This window comes from Phocoena sinus, chromosome 2, assembly GCF_008692025.1.
Source record: "Phocoena sinus isolate mPhoSin1 chromosome 2, mPhoSin1.pri, whole genome shotgun sequence".
NCBI lineage: Eukaryota > Metazoa > Chordata > Mammalia > Artiodactyla > Phocoenidae > Phocoena > Phocoena sinus.
In genome coordinates this window covers 105948318-105973942 of record NC_045764.1, presented here as the reverse complement: position 1 = coordinate 105973942, position 25625 = coordinate 105948318, and the positions used below count along the sequence as shown (strand labels likewise).

Genomic DNA, 25625 nt, shown 5'->3' with positions numbered 1-25625 from the left:
CAACAACAACAAAACAAAACATCAGTCACAGAATAGTTCTTTTAGTTTGTTTTGGGAATAGAGAAGGAGTCAAATAGCTACCTAGATATTAAAAAGGGTAACATTTTGTCTTTAGAAAAGAGCAAGAGTCTAGGTTCAGTGAGTATAGATGGAGAGTAAAAGTCAAACAGCTATTGTGGTTTTTTAAGACAGAGAAAGACTGGTAACAAAAGTGAATTTTATCAGCCTGGACTTCTTTAACAAAGTTAACGGGACTCCCACTGACTTCAGTAGCTCTTAAGTTTTTTTTTTTGTACTATCTACACCTTCAGCTACCTTGCCACACAGTGTAATTATTGATGCCCACAGTGATGACACTGATTCATCAATAAATGTTTAAATTGTATTCATAACATTTTAAGAAGTTAGGGATATGTGTGATACATGTTAGAAAGTTTTCCATAAATCTATTTAAAATTTAGGTACAGTATTTAAAAGTTTAACTTAAAATAAAATACTGTTGTGAAGAAATCACAGTCCCTGCCTTAAATCAGCTTACATATCTCATTTGCACCTTCAAGCAAATTTCATTGTGAAGATTTTAAAAGACATTATGTCATATTATGACTTTAAATAACTTTTTCCAAAGGACTTACTTCATGTCATGTAAATACAAATTGCACAAAAATGTAGTTTTTTGTTGAGGTATAACTGAAATGCAACATTATATGTAAAAGATTTAACATTTTTATCTCACAGAAACACTAAATCAGATGTGCCTGCTGGACATATTTTTATAACTAAAAGTCCTTTACCATATGGTTTATATATTGCATCATTATAGGATCTCTCTGTTTTACAGTTTTTTAGTATAAACATGGATATGGTAGTACCTATCTCAAGGAGCTGTAATGAGTGATGGTGTGTGTAAAAACTTTATCAAAATACAGACTAAACCCTCAGTAAATGGTATTGTTTCAGTGTAAAACAAAGTGTGGTTATGGAATTATTTAAGCAATGGGTTCTTGATTTTTACCTTATTTAGCGGTGATTGAGGTTCTCCTTATTTACCAAAGAAGAATTATTCACATAAGAAATTATTAGTAAAGGTAATTGTAGAAGATTGTTTAACATTTCTTCATTAAAGTTGGATTGTACATAATTTCTTTAGGCATGAATCTGAAATTGTCTATGTAGTGGAAAACCTTGGTACTTTGTTTTTAGGGAAGAATTATTCCATACCGTATGTATGCCAATTCACTGCTTAAACATCTTCCATCAGAACTGAAAGTATTTTGAGGTTTTGTATCCCGAGGGTTTATAAGAGAAAGGGTGAGAAGCAGCTGAGCAGGGAATTGAAGAATGAATGCTGACTAATTGTCCCATTTATGCTCCTTATTCACTGGCAACCAAGTAGCTCTACTTTTGATTTTATTCTCTAATACAACCAAAGAAACAGTAGATTTTGTTTACGTAAAGTGTTCTAGCTAAAAGCAGTTGCAGTTTCAGAGAAGAAAAAAGTACTAGGAGTTAGCAGGTCTCAGAGAAAGGGACAAATGTGTATAGTGATGTGGCTGTACTGTATAATATTTAAGAGCTTAGTGTCTGTAACTAGATTTCATGCTGAAGTTGGAATCCTCACTTTCCACTCATTAGTTCCAGCAATTTATTTAATCTGTTTCAGTTTTCTTGCATAAATAAGGATAGTAATAGTACCTGCCTCACTGAATTGTTAGGATTAAGTTAGTAAATATGTATAAAGCAAGTGGAATAGTGCCTGATACATTGTAAGTGCTATGAAACTGTTAGTTGCCATATTTCATTAAACCTGAAATACCAGTGTTTGTAAGAAACACCAATACTTTATATACCAAGAAAAAAAATGTGGAAGTATATGTGTCTTAGAATCGATGCAATATAATATTATGTTATTGGATCAGTAAGTTTAATAAGCTTTTCATATTGTGATTCATTTAAAAGATAATGTTTATCTTGTTCCTCTGTGTTATATTGCTTATATTTAATTGACTTTATAAATTACCAGATATAATAGTGGTGCTCTTTTTAGGGGAAAAATAGAACTATGCCAAAACTCTGCTTGAAAATATTTAATTTACATGAGCCTTATATGTTGTTTTGCTAATTTTTATATATATATTTTTTGTGGGAGAGCTTTTTATGTTGATTTTATACAGTGAATATCTTTTGGTGTCTAGCCTTTTGTTAATTTTGAATGCACGTTCATATATCTCTAATACATTAATAACAGTAGATTTTAGTTATGTGCTTTAGATCCTGCAAAATTCTAAAGTGTTTTCCAAATAATCAAGACAATATATTGTGTTCAATAGATTTATAGTGCTAAGTAGCACATAGCAGTAAAGATCACAGGCTCTGGAGTCAAATTGCCTGTGTTCAAAATCTTAATTCAGTCACTAACTAACCCCGTCAAGTAGCTTTGCCTCTCTGTGCCTTTGTTTTCTCATCTGTAAAATGGGGAAATTGAAGTGTGTATGAAAAGTGCTTAGAATGTTGTCACATAGTAAGCACAATGAGCTTGCTGTTTTTTATATTAATTTGATTATTGCATTCTAAGTATTTTTTCAAAGTTCTGATCAGTTTTATGAACCAGTATCCTTAGTAAACCAGATCATTCTATTTTTTACTCTTCCTTTAAAATTATAAAGAAAGAGAGACCTGGGGACATTTAATGTAAGATAGAGAACATATATACTCCAGAGGTCCTGGTGTGAATATGATAATGGATATCTATAATAATAACATGTAATTATCAAGAAGGTAAGGAATGATACTTAATCATTCAAGAATATGTGTGGTAAATTAAAAATCTTTTAAAAAAGGAAAGTTTTGTCACTTGAAGGTGTAAACTTAAATTTATCTCCAGATTTTCTTATGTGAAGCCATGCTGGTGCTGGGTATTGAGATATTACTATGTTAAAATTTAAAAATTGATGTTAATCAACTACTATTTTTATATATCAGCATATTATTTTACATTTATAAGTTGGAAATGTATCTGATTTACTTTTTAAAATTCATTCTTATCACTTATATACATACAGAATTAAAAAGCCAAAGTAGTATTAAAGACTTGATAAAGAAGATGTGGCACATATATACAGTGGAATATTACTCAGCCATAAAAAGAAATGAAATTGAGCTATTAGTAATGAGGTGGATAGACCTAGAGTCTGTCATACAGAGTGAAGTAAGTCAGAAAGAGAAAGACAAATACTGTATGCTAACACATATATATGGAATTTAAGGGGAAAAAAAATGTCATGAAGAACCTAGGAGTAAGACAGGAATAAAGACACAGACCTACTAGAGAATGGAATTGAGAATATGGGGAGGGGGAAGGGTAAGCTGTGAGAAAGCGAGAGAGAGGCATGGACATATATACACTACCAAATGTAAAATAGATAGCTAGTGGGAAGCAGCCGCATAGCACAGGGAGATCAGGTCGGTGCTTTGAGACCGCCTGGAGGGGTGGGGTAGGGAGGGTGGGAGGGAGGGAGACACAAGAGGGAGGAGATATGGGAACATATGTATAACTGATAACATATGTATAACTGATATAACATATGTATAACTGATACGTATAACTAATTCACTTTGTTATAAAGCAGAAACTAACACACCATTGTAAAGCAATTATACTCCAATAAAGATGTGGAAAAAAAAAAAAAAAAAGACTTGAAACTAAGTAAAGCGCTCCCGTTTCACTGCTCACCATCTTCCACAGCCCTGCTCCCCAGAGGCAGTCACTTTGCATTCTTGGAGCTGTTTCTTATGGCATTTCCATATTTTTAAATGACACTTTTAAGCTGCTCTTTATTGATTTATCAATTTTTTCTCTATCAATTTACTTCCTATTATTAGTTGGGGACTTACTATTCTTAAATTCATTACCATCTCATTCTCTCAACATACTTATACAAAGATTACCCCATTTTCTCAACATACTTATCCAATAAGTATGTTGCATTAAATCAGCACTAAATATTGCTCCTTTTTGAGCAATTTATTATGATTGTTTCTTTTCTCCTATAACTTTTTATTTTGGGGGGAGTTAGTAATAACCTCATTTTTATTTGCTTATTTTTTGTGTACCTACTGTATTTTTCCTAAATGTTTCAACAGATCTGTAAGATGATGTCAGTATTTTTTTGAGTGCTGAAACGTGGTTCAGACACTGTATCAAATTTGCTTTTCTTTGTGGAGGCCTTTCCATACTGATCTGTTTTACAATCTAGATTGGTTGCTTTCTACACCTGGTGCATAGTGGACATCTTGGGACTTCCCTTGGCTCTTCTCCTATGTTAGATCCTTTATTTCCTGAGTCCCACACTCTTCCTCCCCCCTTTTCCTCCTTTATTTTATAGAGGTATATTTTTCAGCTACTTCCTGATAAAGGAGTCATAAAAGTTTGCCCTCTTGAAAATATCTTCATCCCATCCTCACATCTGATTGAATATTAGCTTATGTATATAATTGTAGACTACAAAATAATTTTCCCTTAGAGTTATGAAAGCATTGCTCCCTTCTCTTCCTTCATTTTTCTGTTCTCTATCTCTGGTCATAGGGCATATGTTCATCTGGATTTGTATGCTTGTTTTCTTGTGTTTTCTCTTCTTTTAAAAAGTTCTTTGTCTTTATATTCTACTTACTAGGAGATTTTCTAGATGTTCTCTTTCATTGAATGTTTTATTTCAGCAATTATTTTTATTTTCTGAAAGTTCTTACTGTTTCTCTAATTATTCAGTTTTTTAACATAGTACATTCTTATTTTGCCGCTGTAATTACCTTTTCTTATGTCAGAGGATGCTAATAATTTTCTTAAGGTTTCTTCTCTTGGTACTGTATTTCCTCTGAGTACTTTTTTTTTTTTAAATTTATTTTGGTTTTAGTCTTTCATGTTGGAGGCTTTTCTGAAAGCCTAGACTTAATGAGGTGCTACAGATTTATTTGGAAGCTGTGTGTCTACAGGCAAGAATTGTTTCGTAGGTGGCTTCATTAGGGTGATCAAGAAAAGAGCTAAAATTTCTCTTGGGAGATCCCAGATTGTGGTATCTATATATATGTCTTTTTCTGGGGTCTTAAACGTTCTCCAATGAATTTTCAAATATTCTTTCTTGGATAGTTTACATCTGTCTGCCAACAATTAGGAACCAGTTCAGGTCCGACTGAGCCTTGTCCTTCGACTCCCATCTATGTTGTGCTTGGTCGTTCCAAGTCAGGAACATCCCTGGTTTAAGATATCCAACATTCTGATCCTCTAGAGGCCGAAGAGGACATGTGGAATGAGGTAGTTAACCTGTGTGTGGAAATTTTCTTTATATAGACTTTTAGAGAACCCCTCAGTATTCAGTGCTAATATTACCCCAGCCTTTCAGGGTTTCATTAGGCAAATTATCTTGATTCTTACATTCTCCTCCTTTTCTGCCACTTAATTTTCTGCATCCTCTGCTGTGCTGAATCAGTCACTAGTCTTCTGCCTGAGTTTTTCATTTTACAAAAGCTTGTGTTTGTTGTTGTCTTCTCTACTGTTCTTTTTGTCCTTCAGTTTTGTACTTTTTTGGTTAATTTAAAGGAGTTTCAGAAGGAAGCATGCTTCATTTGCCATACTTACCTGTAACAATAATGGTAATAATCTAGTGATTCGCTCTGTGCTAGACTTGTTCTTTGTGGTTTTGTTTTTTTGCGGTACGCGGGCCTCTCACTGCTGTGGCCTCTCCTGTTGCGGAGCACAGGCTCCGGACGCGCAGGCTCAGCGGCCATGGCTCACGGGCCCAGCCGCTCCGCGGCATGTGGGATCTTCCGGGACCGGGGCACGAACCCGCGTGCCCTGCATCGGCAGACGGACCCTCAACCACTGCGCCACCAGGGAAGCCCAGTTCTTTGTGTTTTAATGTTGATTTTCTTTTAATCTTCAAACAGATCCCATTAGAAAGACACTACTATTATCCTCATTTTACAGATGGGGGAACAAAATAATAAGTAAGCTATCCAATATCACATGACTAGTAAACGGCAGAAAGATTTGAATCTACAGACTTACTTCTGGAACCTGAGGTTGGTACTTTATCATTATGAACCAGAAGTCTACAATACTTCTTCATAACCTCTAGAGTTACTTTAACATATGGCTTAAAAGTCACTTCACATAAGACAAATTGCTAGATTTTCATATATCTAAATTAGAAGAAAACCTAGTAGCTTATAAATATGCTACGTACACACACACACACACACACACACACACACACACACGCCACACATATAGAAATCATTACTTATTACTTCTGTGAAGAATGAATTTTTGGTGACACAAAACTTTAATATAAACTATTAGTTACCACCTAACACCATTCTTCTAAGTAAAATTTTTAAATGATATTTACTGTCTGAACTAGGGCACAATGTTCTATACACTAAGTATAATAAATAAAATCAGAGGATTAATAAATTTTAGTTGATCTTATTAAAATTTTTCCTCTGTTTAAAAATTTTAGGAAGAAATATAAGATTTGTTTGCAAGATTATACATAAACAAAACTTTTGTTTCTTTCAAAAATATTATGGCTAAGCACTTGAAATTTAATATAAACTGAATTCTACTTTGAGTGTCACCAACTAAAAATAAATCCTCTTCGATACAGTTTGATTTTTTCTTTTATAATAATAATAAATCATTTCTATTTTGTGTAATTTTTCTATCCTTCTGTTTCTTCAGTGTAGACAGAAATCTATTGCCTCCCTGCTGAGAATATAATTTCTGAATCTAGGTGATGTACTGTCAGCACAGTGAAGCAGGAAATTATTCTCCTGTGTCAGCTGCTGCTGTTAAAGAATAAACAAGGTTTGGGATAGGATGCATTTCTGTCATCTCTACTTGCAAATCTCATATGACACGCAAATAGATTTTAATTCAAGAGAGTTCAAAGTATTTTGTGACAAAAGATACTCCCTGCTTTCAGTTCTTTCTCTACTCCTTCTAAAAATCTCAAGTGTATTTCAAAATTCTGTGCTTTTTTGTCTCTCTGAGTGGTAGCAGTCATCAAATTTATTCAGTCTTTTCAAGTGATAGAGCATGTGGAAGTCATATTCTTTAGGACACTGGGAATATTGGTATATTAAACTTAGCGGTAATAGTAGCAGCAGTGATAATAATACTAATAGCTGAATGGAACTTAGTATGAGCCAGGGACGACAACTACATGCTTTCCACATATTAACTGAATTAGTTTACACACTAATTCTGTGAGGAAAAGGCAGCACAGAAGGTTAAATGATTTGCCCACAGCATGTATATATGTGTGGTATGTATATGTTTGTATATAAACACATATGTGTATGTAAGGGTATATATGTGTGTGTGTATTCATATACATACATATATACATACCTGTGTATGTGTGTGTGTGTGTATACACACACACACTTACATATATGTATGGAAATTTATATATACATATGTAAATTTTTTTTTCTCTATAAAATTAGAGGCAGAGATAGGATTTGCCTAATCTGCTCCCAGGGTCTGCCCTCTTAACTACCATGTTATACTAATAGAATAGTCTTGTATAGGCAAATAGTAGGAATTATCAAATATTAAAAATTAGGTAAAATCTCAGAATTTGTCAATTTCATCCCTTAATCTAAGTTTTTCATGGATTGGGGAAAGACTGCTGTTACTTAATTTTTTTCTCCAAAAAAGTCTCAGGAGCTTATAGAATACCAGTTTGATGGACAGTCTCTGCCTTGTGTCTTTATATGGCATAGACAGTAAATTTATATTTCCTTATCCAATAAAGTTTTCATTTTACTAAATTGTCACAATGAATGATTTCAATATTATATTTCTATAACTTTGTGGTAGAAGTAACTATAATACTCATTCTTTTTCATTTGATGAAATTATTATTTAAGGACATGTATTATTAAAATGACAAATTATATTATAGACATCACAAGGAGTTCTGAGAAATTCACGTACAGTTTTGTCAACCTTAAAGTGGAGAGATGGTCTTAGAATCATGACGAAGCCTGTATTTATTTTTAGTGTCATTATAAAGTATAAATTTGGTATATGATCTCCCTTGAATATCATTCTTGGATATTTAAATTTGGAAATGTTAGCAGCAATTGATAATAAGATAGTCTCAAATATAAGCCTGTCTACATCATATAAAAATATTAAAATTTATAGTTACCCCATATTTTAAAAATTGGGCATTCAGTATCCTTCCCAGAGTTACCAGTAGAGTATTTGATAAATGATGAGGGTAAGAATAAATTCCAAATTGTTGGGTTCCAAAGCAAACTTTATATGTCTAATTATGCTTACACAGCTACCAGGATATTTTATATATTCTATTTTCTTAAGATTGGTGGTTATTTCTCCTTTTAGAAAACATGCATTAGAGTCATAAATATTACTAAAGAATATTAAAAAATAAATATGTAATTGCACAGGAGTATGGATAGATCTACACACTTTAGAAAAGTAACCACTTTTTTTTAACTTTAAAGGATAGAAAACTATTTCCTTCTCTTGTAAAAATCAACTTATAGTTAATTTAAAATTTCCTTGTTTCTATAAATTTTCTGTTGCATCCAAGTAAGATGCATGATATGTAGGCAGGGAGGGAAAACTTAACCTTGAATTCCTTTAGCCAGAAGTTTTCTGTCTTAGTTTGCTGAAACAATATTACCTGGTTCCATTCTAATATCATCAGGTAGGCTAGGGAATTTTAGAATGACTAAAGTATAGCGTGAATACTAAAATAATAATAACCTTAAACTCTTGATACTGTTATATCCATGGCATTATCTGGGTTTCTGAAATTAAAATAGAACATTGTTAAAACCTAACAAAATGTTTTGGCCTATTTAAACCCTGTTTCCTAGCTATAACTTTCCTATATATAGATTATAATTTTATTGAGTTTTATAGCAAAACTTAATATGCCCTGCGATCCTAGAAACAAAATATCACTTGCATGTGATGAGAGCAGGTTTGAGTAGCTGTATGTTTAGATTTATTTCTTATTTTAAATGTATGAAATTCTTGCTATGCTCTGTCACTGTGTTCCATTTCAAGTGCAGGTAGCCTGAAAAAGAAGTTTCAAATTGAAAATGCGTTTTTGTTTTTGGAAAAGCTATAAAAAAATAGCTTTACAGGAAAATGTCAGTGGAAAAACGAAGAACAAAATTTTGCCTTAATAAACTCATTTGCATATCAGCCACTGTAACAATATTACCATTGTCTCTATATTACCATTGTTTCACTCAGGTCACCATATTTAAAAATATAATTTATAATTATATTTACTTTTTTAATAATTTACTTTCATGACTATTGCTGAAAAATCATATGTCTCCATTTGCACTTAGATTTTTTTGAGGCCCGTTTCTGTTTCCATGTAATTATCCTAAATTTTTTACTTCTTGATCTTATTAGTAGAACAACTACTTTAAAAAAATTAATAGACTACACTTTTTAGAGCAGTTTTAACCTTAACAGAAAAATTTAGTAGAAAGTCCAAGGGAGTTGCAATATACAATTGACCCTTCATATCTGCAGGATCCGCAGCCTCAGATTCAACCAACCAAGGATTGAAAATATTTGGAAAAAAAAAAAAAATCCCAGAAAGTTCCAAAAAGAAAAAACTCGTATTTGTTGTGTGGTAGCAACTGTTTACGTAGAATTTACATTATATTAGGTATTATAAGTAATACAGAGATGTTTAATGTGTATGGGAGGATTGCATAGGGTATATGCCAGTACTACGCAATTTTATATAAGGGACTTGAGCACCCTTGGATTTTGGTATCTGCGGGAATCCTGGGACTAATTTCCAATGGATACTGACGGTTGACTGTACCTTTTATTGTCCCTACTTCTCCTGCCCCCCACCCCAGCACACGGTTTCTCCTATTACCATCTTGCATTAGTATGGTAGAGTTGAAGTCCATAGTTTACATTAGGATTCGCTTTCAGTGCTTTTACAAATGTATAATGATATTTATCCATCATTGCAGTGTCATACATAACATCTTCCCTGCCCTAAATATCCCCTCATGATGTGTTCTACCTCATCCTTCCTTTCCTCCCCGTGCATCTCTGGCAACCATTAATCTTTTAACTGTCTCTGTAGTTTTGCCTTTTCCAGAATGTCATATACTTGAAATCATGGAGTATGTAGCCTTTTCAGATTGTTTTTTTTCATTTTGTAATATGCATTTAAGCTTTCTTTCTGTCTTTTTGTGATACGATACCTCATTTTATATAATATGGGTATACCACAGTTTGTTTATTCATTCTCCTGTTGAAGAACATCTTGATTGCTTCCAAGTTTTGGCAATTATGAATAAAGCTGCTATAAACATTTGTGTGTAGATTTTTTTTTATAGATATGAGTTTTTAGCTCATTTGGGTAAATGCCAAGGAGTGTGATTGCTGGATCATATGGTAAGAGTATGTTTAGTTTGAAAGAAACTGCCAAACTGTTTTCCAAAATGGCTGTACTGTTTTCCATTCCACTAGCAGTGGATGAGAGTTCCTGTTGCTCTACATGCTCATTAACATTTGGTGTTGTCACTGTTTTGGATTTTAGCCATTCTGATAGATGTGTAGTGGTATCTCATGGTGGTTTTAATTTGCAATTCCCTAATGACATACCATTATATCCCCCCCTCAAATTCATATCTTGAATTTCTAACCCCCCAGTACCTGACAGTGTGACCTTATGACCTTATTTGGAGTTATGGTTTTTACAGAGTTAATCAAGTTAAAGTGAGGTTATTACAGTGGGTCGGAATCCAATATGACTGGTGTCCTTATAAAAAGGGGAAGTTCGGACACAGATATGCATAGAGGGAGAATGCCATGGGAACATGAAGACTGCCATCTATAAGCCAAGAATTGAGGCCTGGAATCTGATCCTACCCTCACAGCCCTCAGAAGGAACCAGCCCTGCCAACACCTTGATTTCAGACTTTGACCTCCAAAACTGTGAGACGATTAATTTCTATTAAGTCATCCAGTTTGTCATACTTGGTTATGGCAGCCCTGGCAAACTAATACACATTTGATTGATGTTCAGCATCTTTTCATATGCTCATATGTTATCATCTTATCTTTTTAGGAAGGTGTCTGCTCAGACCATTTGCTCATTTTTTAATTGAGTTGTTTGTATTCTAGTTGTTGAATTTGAGTTTTTTGTATATTTAGATTACTAGTCCTTTATCATATATGTGTTTTCCAAATATTTTCTCCCTATCTGTAGCTTTTTTTCTTTCATGGATTGTGCTTTTGGTGTTGTATCTGAAAAGTTACTGTCATTTCCAAGGTCACCTAGATTTTTCTCCTATGTTATATTCTGGGAGGTTCATAACTTTGTCTTTTTTCTATTTTGAGCTCATTTTTATAAAAGGTTTATTGTCTGTGTCTAGATTTTTTTGGGGGGGGATATGGATATCCAATTAGGCCAGCACCATTTGTTGAAAAGGCTATCCTTTCTTCATTGAATTTTGTTTGCTTTGTCAAAGATCAGTTGATTACATTTGTGTGAGTTTGTTTCTGGTCTCTCTGTTCTCTTCCATTGGTCAATTTTTCTGTTCTTTGACTGCTATTACACAGTCTTGAATACTGTTGCTTTACAGTAAGTAGTAAGTCTTAAAGTCTGATAGAGTCAGTCTTCCAACTTTGTTCTTCTCCTTCAATACTGTGTTGACAATCCGGCTGACATTATTTACTGACAGTAAATTAACATGTAAGTTTGAATGACTTGAGTTTGTATGGTTTTCCTTACACTTTCCAATTTACTTATAAATGATAATGTTTATTCTTATATCCCATGAAATAGTAGACTAGAAAAAAGGTATAAATATAGAACTTAGTTCTGTAATTTTGAGTCATATTACTTTCATTATGTTGTATCTCTGAGAAGGACTAACTGATAAAATGTTATATACATGGCATAATTTAGGATGATAAGTGATTGTAAAATGAATAGGACCATTACATAAGGAGTTATAAACATCAATGTAATAGGATCCTGTATTCTCTAAAAGTGTGACATTTAAACAGAGATAACGTTATGTATTATTTAGTCATGTAAAATACTGATACCTTAATTTATTTAAAAAGATATACCTAAGTTTTCAGAGAATTCCCATTAAAGATTAATTTAAATATTAAATAAATGGGAAGGGCATGATTCAATTTGGGGGAAAGCCCAAAGTTATTAAGCTATAAATCAAGGCAGAATATTCTTTAAAGTTGGGCTTCAGGTTACTCCAATATGAATATCGAAAATGTTCCTTTAAAACAATAAATGTTTTAACCTGTTTTTTCTTTTTCCTTCCCTGTAGCCTTTTTGTTCTTCAAGTTTGGTGTCTTATTTAGGGGATTCTACTTTTTAGTTTCTATACAACCTAGTATTCTCCACAAATGTATAAAATATTTATATTTGTTCGTATTTGTAATAAGACCTAGTATTATTTACAAATGTTCAAAATATTTCTGTAACTTTTATACAAGGGGAAATATGAAGACTTCCTTATAAAATACCCATAGTTATATAATTACTAGTAGTTCTTAAGAATAAGAAAAATATGATAATGCAGCTATTCAGCCTGATAGTCATAGAATATTTTAGAGAGATGAAAAGTAAAAAATCACTTACTAGCTCATTGCTGTTAACCATTTCATAATACAGTATGACTTGAGATGGAGAATGAAGTGGGAATGCAAACATGAAGTGATTTTATTTTTCTCGAATCTGACCTTTGTGATTGGTCAAATCAGGTTTTTGTTTGTTTCTTTACTCATCTCGAGGAAATGTCAACGCTTTCTGGACACTTCAGAAAATCAGTTTAATCTGACTAGTTTGAATTTTAACCTCATAGCCCAATTTAAAACTCAGCTTTCCCCCTTCTACTCAGTGCTGCTTAGGCTGTTCTAGGAGATTGTAGTGGGGAAAGGGTTGAATATAGTCATTCAGTCTGCTCACTCCAGTGAGTAGAGAGTGATCTGCTCTTTCATTTATATTCCTTTCTCCTCCTGGGTGAGAGATAGAAAGGGAAAAGATTTTCCTACTTTAGTGGTGCCCTTTTTGTTTCTTTTCTTTTTCTATTTCTGGTCATCTGAGTAACACTGACTAGACCTCATGCCTTCTGAGGGGAAAGAGAGGCGAATACTACTGTTGATGTGGCACGTGTGTAAAACTTTTTTTGGGAGGATGAGGTATTTTTGCAGAGTCACACTATCCAGTTTGTCTTTTTCTATCGAAGTTTCTACTTCTCCAGTACGCCCACAGCCTCTGGCTGCTGGGATCCCCATTGTCTGGAGGCTCAATCCAGCTACTTTGTTAGTCACACTCTGCTGTTACAAATAGTGAGTCCAGTTCTCTCTACCCTGTTTTCCAATCCACATCTTTTTTTCCTCTCCTCGTGTAGGCATGGGTAGTAGGTATGGGCATGGGATGATAAGCAAGTCTAAACACAAGCAGAAATCCAGCTGAAAGATGAGATACCAGTCTTCCATTCTTGCCAATCTTTCGACCCGCTCTGACTTGATTTAGACTCTTGGAAATAGCACTATCCAACTACGTTAAGTCAGTGAAGCAAACTCTGATGATTGACTCACTCAAGGTGGGCAGGGGTGGGCAGTTCTAGGGTAAAGAGGAACTGAGGAAGGTAAAGATGTTTCGGTTATGGTGGAGAGGTAGTTGGCTCTCACTTGTTTAGGCTGTCTTTTGAACGTGAAATACTTGATTGGTGACTCTTTGTTCTCAGTCTTGGGTTGTAATGCCAATCCCTGGCAATGGGAAAAGTCCCACCTGATAGTCTGTTATGTAAATTTTATCATAGTCTTGCGAGTACTGCCATTCTTGTTGGCTACCATCAGTTCCACCATTTGTTCCCATCTCAGGGCTTTGCTCTCACTGTTCCATCAGTGTTCTTACCCCAGATAGTCAGTCTGTAGACTCCTGCCACTTCATTCTTCATTCATATAATGCTGCTTCCTTGGGTTTTCTTTGTACACTGTTAAAATAGTGTGTTGGTCACTCTTTTCCCATGGCTTGCTTTACTTTTAGTTCATATGTGAATCATTTTCTTACATTTTATTATATATTTAATAGTTTATTATCTGTCTTTCCCGTTTGCATATAATCTTTTTTTTTTTTTTTTTTTTTTTTTTTGCGGTACGCGGGCCTCTCACTGCTGTGGCCCCTCCCGCTGCGGAGCACAGGCTCCGGACGTGCAGGCCCAGTGGCCATGGCTCACGGGCCCAGCCGCTTCGCGGCATGTGGGACCCTCCCGGACCAGGACACGAACCCACATCCCATGCATCGGCAGGCGGACTCTCAACTACTGCGCCACCAGGGAAGCCCTGCATATAATTTTAAAGAGAGCAAGTCACTGGCTCCTTTGTTCAGTGCTTTGCCCAGTGCCTAAAATGGGACCTGATGCATAGGAGACAGTCGATTTTTTTTTGTTTTTGTTGAGTGAATTAATGAATGAATGGATGCTACTTTCTATACTCAAACTTGAGAAATAGCTTTGATTTATCTAACAATGTTTACCCTTCTAGTGTTTTACAGAGTAGTATACTTTAAAAAGTTTTTACAGATCTTTTATTATTCCTAACTATGTATTCCCATTGTTGTCATCCCAGTTGAACCATCTACACCTTTAGTTCATTTTCCATGCTGCTGCTAGAAATGATTTTTATAAAATACTTCTCAAAATGCCATCCTCTGGAATAAAATATTCAAAAATTCCTTAGCATAATTGGGCCTGTGCCTCTTGTCCTTCTCCTCACTGACCCCTCCGTGTACTCTATATTCTAGTCTTATTCTTTTCATTGCAGTACTCTGAATGCTTAATATGTTTCTCTTCTACTTCTGTATCTTTACTTAAAGCCTATACCGTTTGTTCTTACTGCTATATATTTTATTAGTGTGTGAATACATAAAATATGACTCCTATCATGAGAAGACTCTAGGAAAGGTACTTGACATTTGAAATGATTGGGAACCAACTACATAGTTGCACTGTATGCTATTATTTCAGATATATTTACCAACCTCTTCCTTCACTGAGCATCTTTAATACATGGTAACAGTTCATTTGTCATTTTTTGATGGGTATTTAAAAGTTACCACAATCTTGAAGAGCACCATGCACATGATTTTGTAATGATGTTGGTAATATTGTGAATTCATTTTAAAGGTAAGGCTAATCTACATGTTGTAACACAAGGATTCTTTTTAAAGGTTGTGTATGTATGAATGTTTGTTGCATCTTTTATCTTCAGAAAACTAACCTGAGTAAAGAAAATGATATGTGAAAGTAAAAGTATTATATGTATAACTTTTTCAGAAAATGTGTTTCCTTGATAGATTCTTCAAATTTAGATTTTTTTATTTGTTTGAAAGGCAAGACTGATAAAGGAGGTGAAATTATTTTATATAAACAATTGAAGCCAAATGTTTTTCATATCTGAGCCTTTTCCAAGTAAGTACTGTGTCATAGAAGGGACCGGTATGGCTTTTGGGGAAATGTAGATTCTAGGAGTATGTAGCAGTGTTCCAAAACTTGTATTTAGCATTTTTGTATCTAAAATAATGCAGAAATGTATAGCTTGTGATGTTGATGTCTTTTAAAAGACACACCTAAATAAGAGTAGAAGACGCAGCTAAGTAAAAGTAATATATTATGAAGTTATGTAGCAGTAAATAAAGATGGGACCCTATACGGAAGTTTTATTTTTTTGACATAGCTCTTTTGAACAATTACTGCTATTACTGATAATAATAGGTCAGTATTAGGTGCTTTATGAGTTATTTCATTTAATGGTTGGAACATTCCTGTGTCTGCCACTCATTTTACATAATGAACTGCTCAGATTTAGGCATTTGATTTAAATGATTACTGCTGCTTATGCAATTGGGTGTCTTCACATCATTTATCAGTAGTTCCTTAAACTTTTTTTGGAAAATCACAGAGCCTTTTGAGAACCTGACAAAAGTCCATTTCCCCTAGAAAAAAATGTACTTATACACCTGTATAATATGTCTTTATTTTAGCCTGCACTTTTGCAGAATTCCTAGGTTTCCTAATTCCCATAAGTAGACCCCAGATTGGGGATCTCTGATCCATGTCTTTTAATAAAGAGACTGGAAAACTCTGTACTTTTTTCTTCCTTTATGACCTCTTGTCACTTAAAGGAAATAATATTCATTTACATTATGCCTTATTATAGAAAGAATTTAAGAAAGCTGAAGGGAATTGTTGGCTACCTCTAACTTCACTGAATGTATGCCAGAATAAATTCTGTTATGGCAAGTGAGATTCAGATAAGTTTGATGGATGGGACACTTTTTAATGGTCATATTTGTTGCACTTCACATCAAAGCATTCTCAGTCTGTTTCAGGAACCTAAATGTGATATTTTGAAATAATGTAATCAGTTACCTCTTCAGATTAGCATAAATATAGTAGCTGTGCCTAGAGATAGAAGATTAGAAAGATAGTACCTTCAAGCCTAGTGATTCAGTGATATTTCTCAGAGAATAATTTTTGGATTTTATCTTCTGATTCCATCAAAGATAAATCATGTAGAAAGGGGTGTTGTTTTGTAATAAAAGTAGGTTATAGTAATAATTTTATGTATTAATGAGCTAAAGTTACCATATAGTTACCATTGATGCATTGTTTATATGGGTTAAGGATGAAGATGTGTTTAGATCCTGACTCATTGTGACTTTGGAGAAGAGAAGTTGTCATTTTATAATGAGGTCACTTTTAAAGCTCCCTTTTATGAAAAATAACCATTGCTAGTAGTTGAGGACTGGTTATTTTATAAAATTTTTAATACGAAGTAATTAAGAATTTCAGAATGTTTTTTCTTACAGTTCGTTTTAGATATTTTCATGTTACTTATTTATACTTCAGGTTTGATATCTCACCTATTTTTTTTTTTACCCCTTGAATTGTTAACTAAAACAGAAGTATTAAATTGGCTGAACAGAATAAAGAATCATACTGTATACATTTGCCTGGTTTTAGGTAAATTACTATAGAAATAATGTTATAAATCAGTATATAATGTTTGGGTTTAATTTTTTAACATATGTTTTAACAATGATTTCTAGTTATATTGTGAATTGAATAACTGTATTTCTATTTTTTCCTTCTCATTCTTAACATTCAATTTTTAAGTGAATAGTAGCCTATCTGTGTAGGGCTCTTGTGACTGAATGATGTATTCTGCTTTGCTGTGGCACAGTTTTCAGACAGCCACTTTTGTTGTTAAATGTTTTCATTTTCTATAGTACTTTTCATCCCTGTATATATGTACAGGAGTCACTTCACCCACCACCGAATTGCAGCCACTTCTGAGGTGGAACGCAGCAACTGTTTAACAGCGCACTTTCCCCTAGGTGCTGACAGCTGTAGAAGAAATTGTACATGGTCCTGTACAGAAGGTATTTCTCCACTGTGCCATCTGCAGAGTGAAACTGACTAGGAGTACTACATAGACTGTAAGTTTCTTGTGTACCCGCCCTAGACTGGAAAACCCAATATGAGAGAATAACGAAAAACTGGGAAGCATCATTTAAAAATGTATTGAGGTCAGTTAAACTTAGTGCTGCTCTCCCTGGCTCTAAATTTTATTTTAAGGTCATCTAATTTGTGATTGGTACTGTTTAAATAACAAACAAATGGATGCACTGCTCAGAAATGATTTTATTCTAAAAGCAAATGTAACTAAAATGCTTTTATAAATACTTCACTTTTAATGCAACTTAAGAGAATCAATTTGTTTTTAAATATTTTTCAAATAACCAAATCAGTATTATATGATTTTAGAGCTGTGTTCTTAAAGTAGCAAATCAACTTATAATTCAACAGAAACATCCTAATTAGCTTTCCTTGCAGTGTTGTATGCCTTAGTGTTAATACTTTCATTCTTCTCATGAAAGTTTTGCAACAAAGCCAGTTTGTGATAAATGTAGTTTTGATTTTTTTGTTTTAGAAGCATTGTGTTTGAACTTTTTAACATATTGAAAGAAAGCGTGGGAGAGAATAAATAGTAAATATTTGAACTTCCACGTAACGTATTTTAGTCTCTCCCTCCCATTTAACTGTTTAATGATTTCCTTTTTTCCTTTTGTAAAAGCAATTTTACAAGAATGCTGCTTTTGTAATAGTTTGGCATGGTTATGACTTATAGGATAGGAAAATAACATTAGGAACTGCTGTGTCTATTTTTAAACAATATGATATGGATTGTTATATTTCATTGTTTTGCTTTTTTTGAGTCAGTTGTATGACTTACTAGTTATCTTTGTGTGTGTGTTGTGTGTGTGTGCATCTATAGACGTTTCTGTGGCAAGAAATTAGGGTCTCAGTCATTAGAAAGTCTTAATCTTATAAAACATAGTGTCATTTGTTTTAGGTAACTTTAAAGTATGTGTCATAACTTAAATGATATTTGTGTACATCTCTATACTGTAGGTTCTCAGTGAAAGCAGATAAAAGCCTCTCTGGGCCACAGTTTGTTAACTTGTAAAATGAGGTGGGTGGAAGAAATTATTTTCTAGAGACCTGTAAGTGTTTTCTGTTTAACTCAGTGGTAGAATTCTATGTATTGAGAATTGTACCTTACATTATGTAACCAAGATATTTTGGTGCAAGTGATTTTGTTCCAGTTAGAATATTATTTGTACTAATTAAATACAGAGTGATGCTATTTTAGAATCAAAAGAGGAGTTCTGATTTCCTACAAAGATTTTAAACTGTCTCTAATTTTATAGTGGAGTTACCCCCAATGTTTTGAAACAAATTTTTTTGAGAAATAATACAGTATGATTCTCATCAGGGAGCATCAAGCAGATTAGAAAAAGCTAGACTTTATTTACATTCAGAAAAGAATGCACTTAAATATTACCAAAAAACTAACATTTTAAGGAGATTTTACCCCTTACTTGCATAGACTTAATACTTTACTCAGTAGTCAAAGCATTAAAAAAGTGAACATTAGTATTTTTAAAAATATAGTTTAGACATAATATAATATACTTACGTGTCTCTAGCAAGAGGGTATTTTATCAGTATGTGAAATATTCGATTTGCTATAACTGGTTCCTTTGTATTTTCTGCATGCAGTGTAAGTATTACTTAATCCCATTCATCTTATTAACTGAAGTAATCATATTTGACAGAATAGGCCATATGTTTTATATATTAATTTACTGTGTTGGTGAAAAGGTACAAACTTTACCTGTGGTGCATTGTGAGTATATATTTTTCAGTTACACAGGATATTTAGATCTTCCGTGGATGATGAAGTTTAACAACTTATTAGATTCATATGAAACTTATACTTTAATATACTCCCAGTATATGGTATTTGGAAAAGGGAATTATATGGAAACTTTCATTTTTGTTTAATACACTTGTGTACTATTTGAATTTAATGAACATGTACTACTTGTGTAATCAAAAATAATGTTGGTGTTTCAGTTCAGTTGTATATTTGAAACGTTAGTTTATTTAGAAATTATCCTCATTGCATAAAGTATCTTATCGATATCTAATATCTCTATTTAATTGTTTATTTTCCAAGGGAGTGCTCTTCATCATATTCTGAAGAACTAGAATTGTGGTCAGGCTTATTATTTAATTTATACTCTCTTAATAATTTGGCATTCAGAAATAAATACTAAATCAAGAGTAGTTAATCTTAATGAAACCTTTATTATTTCATCCTCCCCATTATAATTTTCTATTTGAAATAGGAAAAATGAATCAAATGCATAGATAATAGAAATTTCTAAATAATTATATGTACTTAGACTTCCAGCAATAATGTTCTAGCAACATCTAGCTTTCAATTAAAGATTTTAAAAAGAAATATTACGACTAGCTGAAGAAATAAGTGAAAATGATGAGAAAATAAGCTACAGAGAAGTATACTTTGTAGATTTTAATTTAAATTAATTTTAAAGAACATACATTTTTAAATGGAGTTTCAATATATATTTTTAAATTCTCAGGTACTCTTCTCAGTTTTACAAAGTACATACTCTGTCTTTTAAATTAGAGATATTTTTAGATCCATCCCAAACAGATTGTTAAAAAATTGTCTTACCGAATTTGTCTGAACAAATTTTTGTGATATTATAGGGAGATAAAAAACCTTTCAAATATATTTCCCAAATAACCTCTGGCAAATATATTGAGATAAAATCATCATATAATTACCTCAATCTTTGCTATATCTTATTTTATATATATATTAATTCCTGTCTGTCTTCATGAATTCTGCAGGTATTTCTCATTATAAATCGAATTAGTTGAAAATTTTAAATGTGTAAGTTTGCTTAAAGAACTATTTAATGCCACAAATCTTTTATCTTTAATACTGAATTAACAAGCATTATTACTTAAAACATTTTTTTAACTCTGAAATTTCAATGTGTTGTATGTAATATTTGTGTGTGTGTGTGTGTGTGTGTGTGTGTGTGTGATCTTCCTAATGTATTTTGTGAAGCATGGTTGGCATACTGATTGCCAGGACTTTGTAGCTATTTAATCAAGTGTAATTTAACAAATTTAAGGTTTTTTTTTTTTTTTTTTCAATCTGTTAATTGGAAATCATTACACCTACCTCACAGGGTTGTTGTGAGGAAAAAACAATCAAACATGTGAAAGAGTGCTTAGCATATACTAGATATGCAGTATATGAAAAATGAGTGTTACTAAAACCTTTCAGTGGCTTCCATCGTTCTTTTGATAAAATCCAAATTCCCTGTCCAGGTATTGATCTGGCTCCTCAACTTTATTTCTTTCCTTGTAGACTGCATGTATTGATTGATTGATTGCTACTGAACTTTTTACAGTTCCCAGAATATGCCATGCTTTCTTTGGGCCTTTGCCTGCCTGCAGCATTCTTTCCAACCACTCACATCCCCTTAATCCCTAGGCTACTATCATCTGTATAACTCAATTCTTTAGACCTAACTTATTTTTAAAATTTATTTATTTATTTTTATTTATTTATTGTTGGCTGCATTGGGTCTTCGTTGCTGCGCGCAGGCTTTCTCTAGTTGTGGTGAGCCAGGGCTACTCTTCTTTGCGGTGTGTGGGCTTCTCATTGCGGTGGCTTCTCTTGTTGCGGAGCATGGGCTCTAGGCACGTGGGCTTCAGTAGTTGTGGCATGTGGGCTCAGTAGTTGTGGCCCATGGGCTCTAGAGTGCAGGCTCAGTAGTTGTGGCGCACGGGCTTAGTTGCTCCGCGGCATGTGGGATCTTCCTGGACCAGGACTCAAACCTGTGTCCCCTGCATTGGCAGGTGGATTCTTAACCACTGTGCCACCAGGGAAGCCCTTAGACCTAACTTTAATTTCTCCTTAACTGAGGTGTTTCCTACTGCTTCATCCTTTATACTTTTGTTAGGTGACCCTCATACATGATCCTGTAGGCTTTGCTTATTCCTGTTCTTGTGTGTTTCTTTCTGTAAACTCCTTGAAGGTGGAATCTGCCTTTAACTTCTTTTTCCCAGTGCTTACAGAGTTTCTGCAACTCAGGACATGCGTGAACATTTAAAAATAAATGTAAGTTCTCCCTAAACAAATTCACAGTATGTACATGATTATGTGATTGGTACTCCTTTAAAAAAATAACTTTAATTTTTCTGTATTTATAGACTAGATTTCAGACTTCACAATAATCACATCAAAATTATCGCTTTATAATCAGACTACTTTGCCCACCATTTAGCACTCTCTGTGGGTTTATTAAAAGAGATGGACTCACCAGGGTACAAGCAGAAAGTTATTTTTTTCTGTCACTGTACCCAAAATCCCATTTTGAATATTATTTTTTCTGTCTCAGTGCTGTTCAAGTACCTATCCTTGTTCTGCCCTTCCCTTGCTCTTCTTCCTTTTTCTCCTCCTCTTGCTCTTCTCTCTCTCTTGTTCTTTTGTTTTCTCTGTCATTCCTTCTTTACTCACTCTCTGGCATTGCAAATTAGACTGTTTTCAGGCAGTAAAAAAAACAGGCTAAGAAATTAAAATTCCAAACTGTCATCCAACGTAAAATTTCTCCCTTACATCAGCCTTACTCAAAGCATTCTTAAAACTCTGAGTGGGGAAGGGGAACAGGACATGTCAACTAGCAGACTTTTGTATTAATTTCTTTTGCCTTATTTTTCCTCCCTACACACTGTGCAGCTCCTGGGTCTTCCAAAGATTCAAGATTAGAAATAGAGAACAACTAATTGGTAGTAAAGGTATGTTGGAAATCTGAATGGATTCTTTCTCTTGCTTTTTGGGGTTTATCAAAGATTCCTACTGTCTGAGGATAACCCAGTTGTAATTTGATACTTTCTTTGTCTTCCTTTGACTACCTTCCTTAGTCTCTGACTTTCTGGTCTACCTCCAGCCTCTTTCTTCTGGGGTTATCTTGTTCCTTTTGTAGTCCTTTGGGTAGAGTTTCTTTAAAAATGGCTCAGGGCTAGTTCCTTTCCCAGGGATCCTAATCTGTCCTATGGGAAAATGTAATTCTGTACTCCACGATCTCTGAAGTGGAATTCTTGGCCATTTCTGAGGTAGTAGCCTGGAGTGAGGTCATCTTGCCCTCTTGCCTTTAGATTTTTTCTTCAGACCTAAGTCCAGTTCCTGTACCATTCCTTAAGTGTCCTGTATTCTGAAGGGCATAAGCCAAAGTCTGAGTGAATCATTGTTCTGTTCCTTCCCCAAACAATTTATAAACTCCCCTCCTCCAATAGATGCTTATATTTTTTTATGTGAATGATAGACTAAAGGATACATGAGCAATTATTGGCCACATTCTTTCCAAGTGTTGCATAGATGATGTATCACCTCAGCTCTAGTACTTGGAACCTATTGTTCTCAGCTTCGGGTCCTTAGCAGAAACGGAGAAAACAGGAAAATTCCCATTTGAATATCCTTTTAAATCACCTGCACTGAGCCCATTATGGGGAGCTGGCATATCTATGAACGTTCATCCATTTCTGTATCTCCATACGTTGTCGTAGGCTATTCTGTGAGTTTGGAATATTCTTTCTAGCTTTTCCTCCTGATAGAATCTTACTCAGTCTTCGATGTCCAATTTAGGTGAAGTCTTTATTGGTCTTGGCAGTTAGAATAAATGCTTTTCTCTAGTGTGTTCTGTGTTCTCACTAATACTGTGTTTAAAGTATTACTGTATTATGTATAAATATGTCTGTCTTCCTATTAGATTGTGAGCATTTTTAAGACAGCTACTGACTTATTTCTTGGTGAATCCCTTACTGCTGTTCTCTGTTATGTATTCAGTATATTATTTGCTGAATTAATGAATCTCTTCTAAACACTGAGATTGGGGTTTATAATATTACTGTTGAGTAATTAATACTTCTATTTTTATTTATGTATATCCTTAGTCCAAAAATATTTGAGGGTACAAGAATTATTTTTTATGCCTCTGATTGTTTTTTTTTTTAAGCCAGTGGTCTTGCCCTTCATTCATTCTTAGGCAAGTGCATTTTAGGTTTTAGTTGTGTTTTGGCTCAGTTGATCTTCCATTTCCGTTGCATCTCTTTGTTTTTCTTCCTTGTTTTATTACAATTGACAGAGTGTCAATGATGATTAAATAAGGATAACCAGGTAATCCAAGCAGGTTCAGGTTGAAAGTTAGAAAAAAAAAAAAAAAAAACAATTTCTTTCCATTATCAGTTTTTCTTTTCTTTCTTTCTTTTTTTTTTTTTAAATTCTTCAAGGTTTCAGATTGTATCACAAAATATGGTCAGAAATGGTAAAAAATCAAGCTGTTGGTCACCAAGAACACTGGTTATGAGAGAGTAGTATTCCTATAACAGAAAATTAAATTGAAGTTGTGTTTGTTGGGAGTAAAGTGCTGTTTCAGTCAGACTTTATTGTTATTTTGAGTGATTGCTGTGCAAAAGTGACTTAAACAGTTTGGAATGCAGCATTGAATTTCTGCCATTCCTGAACATAATTTAATGCAATCTTTATTGCTGGAATTTAGCCAAAAGTAGGATTCTTTAATATGTATTGTCAGGTAAATATATGATAATTAGATAATTCCCAAGTCAAAAGGGCATTGTAAGTAGAAATAATTGAAAAGTTCCTTTGATGTTTAAAAATCTTTTTTTTTTCCTGGAAAAATTCCTTTGATGTTTAAAAATCTTTTTTTTTTACAGGCAGTTTTTCTGGAAAGTTCCAAATGAGTATAGCTAGTATACTAAGAAGTAAAATAGAAAAAAAATGTGTTCTCTTCAAATCAGATCATTAAAGTTTGAGAGAAGATAAATCAATTATCAATAAAATATCAATAAAAATTAAAAAAATAATTTTTTGCTCCTATTTCCACATTGCTATTAAATATGGATTATCTCATTTAAAATTTCAAAGAAAGAGTTTTACCTTATTTACTAACTTTCACCAATATAACTAGTGATACTTTAATACTTAATTTTTGATTTTTATCAATTAATACTTCCTAGCCTAGGAATCTTAGTGAATGGATGTTCTGACCTTTATGTCAGGTGAAATGGTAAATATGACAAATCTCAGGACCAGATGAATTTCAAACAGCATTGATGCAAGGAATTGTAATATATGTGGTTACTTTATGAAGTCATATTTCTTATACCAATAGACTTTTGTATTTGTGTTTTCATAAGAAGGAACAAACTGTAAAATATGACAAAGTGCATCTAGGTATCAAGAAACGATTTATTCCTGCTACTTTACTCTTTTCCCAACCATTGCAGTAATTCAAACATTCTATTTACTTTACAAAATTAGTAAAATTAATTATTCTTGTATTTTAGTTTAAGGTGAATATTGCTATGTGATGGAAGTTTGATATTAGAAAGAACAAATTTCTATTTTTCTAAGTTTTCATGAGCATATTTGGGAAAACTAAAATTCAGGAGTGTTTTTAGGAAGCATCTGGTATGTATAGCCACCAGTCATCATATAGGAAAATTAATACTTAAAAATATAGTTTTTCAAAATATACTATCTGAAATATATTTCTCTTTTAAAATTTGTCATTCTGTTTTTTTTTTTCCTTTTAAATGGCTCTTTCTGTTTTTTAATTGTGATATTTCTAGGACTTTAGTATAGAAACCGTTGCAGTGGGTCAAGTAAAATGTTAAAAATTAAGTAGTAAAGAGCTCTAAAATTCATCAGAAACCTACTTCTTTATTTTATACTTAATGTTAGTGCTCCATGGCATAATACCTTACTCATGTTGCGGAGGTAAACGCAAATAATAAGAAAATTGGCCATTAATTGATATTTACTTTTTATGCTTCTTTTTGAAATTCTATCTCCACATTTTCCCACTGTGCTGCAGGTTGTGACAGATTCAGCTTGTCTGAAACCAAACCAGATCTTTAGTTCTCCATTCTCATTCTGCCTCCCAACCTAAATCATTCTTGCTGTGGCTTCACCATAAACCTGTGACGTAGGGTCAAAATATTATCTCTCTCTTCTCTCCTTCGATTTGAATATCATTCTGTTTATTTCCAGATTCTAAAATTGTTTTGCTTTTAAGATGTCTTAAATC

General features: G+C 33.4%; 1 protein-coding gene across 4 annotated transcripts in view; it reads left to right on the top strand.

Moving 5' to 3' along the window:
* Window positions 1–25625, top strand: part of NOVA1 (NOVA alternative splicing regulator 1) — a 142335-nt gene that overhangs the window by 29502 nt on the left and 87208 nt on the right. The window contains exon 3 of one of the 4 annotated variants that reach the window (XM_032624846.1): window positions 17460–17561. The exons of 2 other annotated variants lie outside the window; for them this stretch is intronic. The gene's annotated coding sequence lies outside the window, so the exon portion shown is untranslated. Of the gene's footprint in view, window positions 1–17459; window positions 17562–22258; window positions 22315–25625 lie in introns of those variants that run through there. One more of the 4 variants, XM_032624847.1, reaches the window with a different exon arrangement.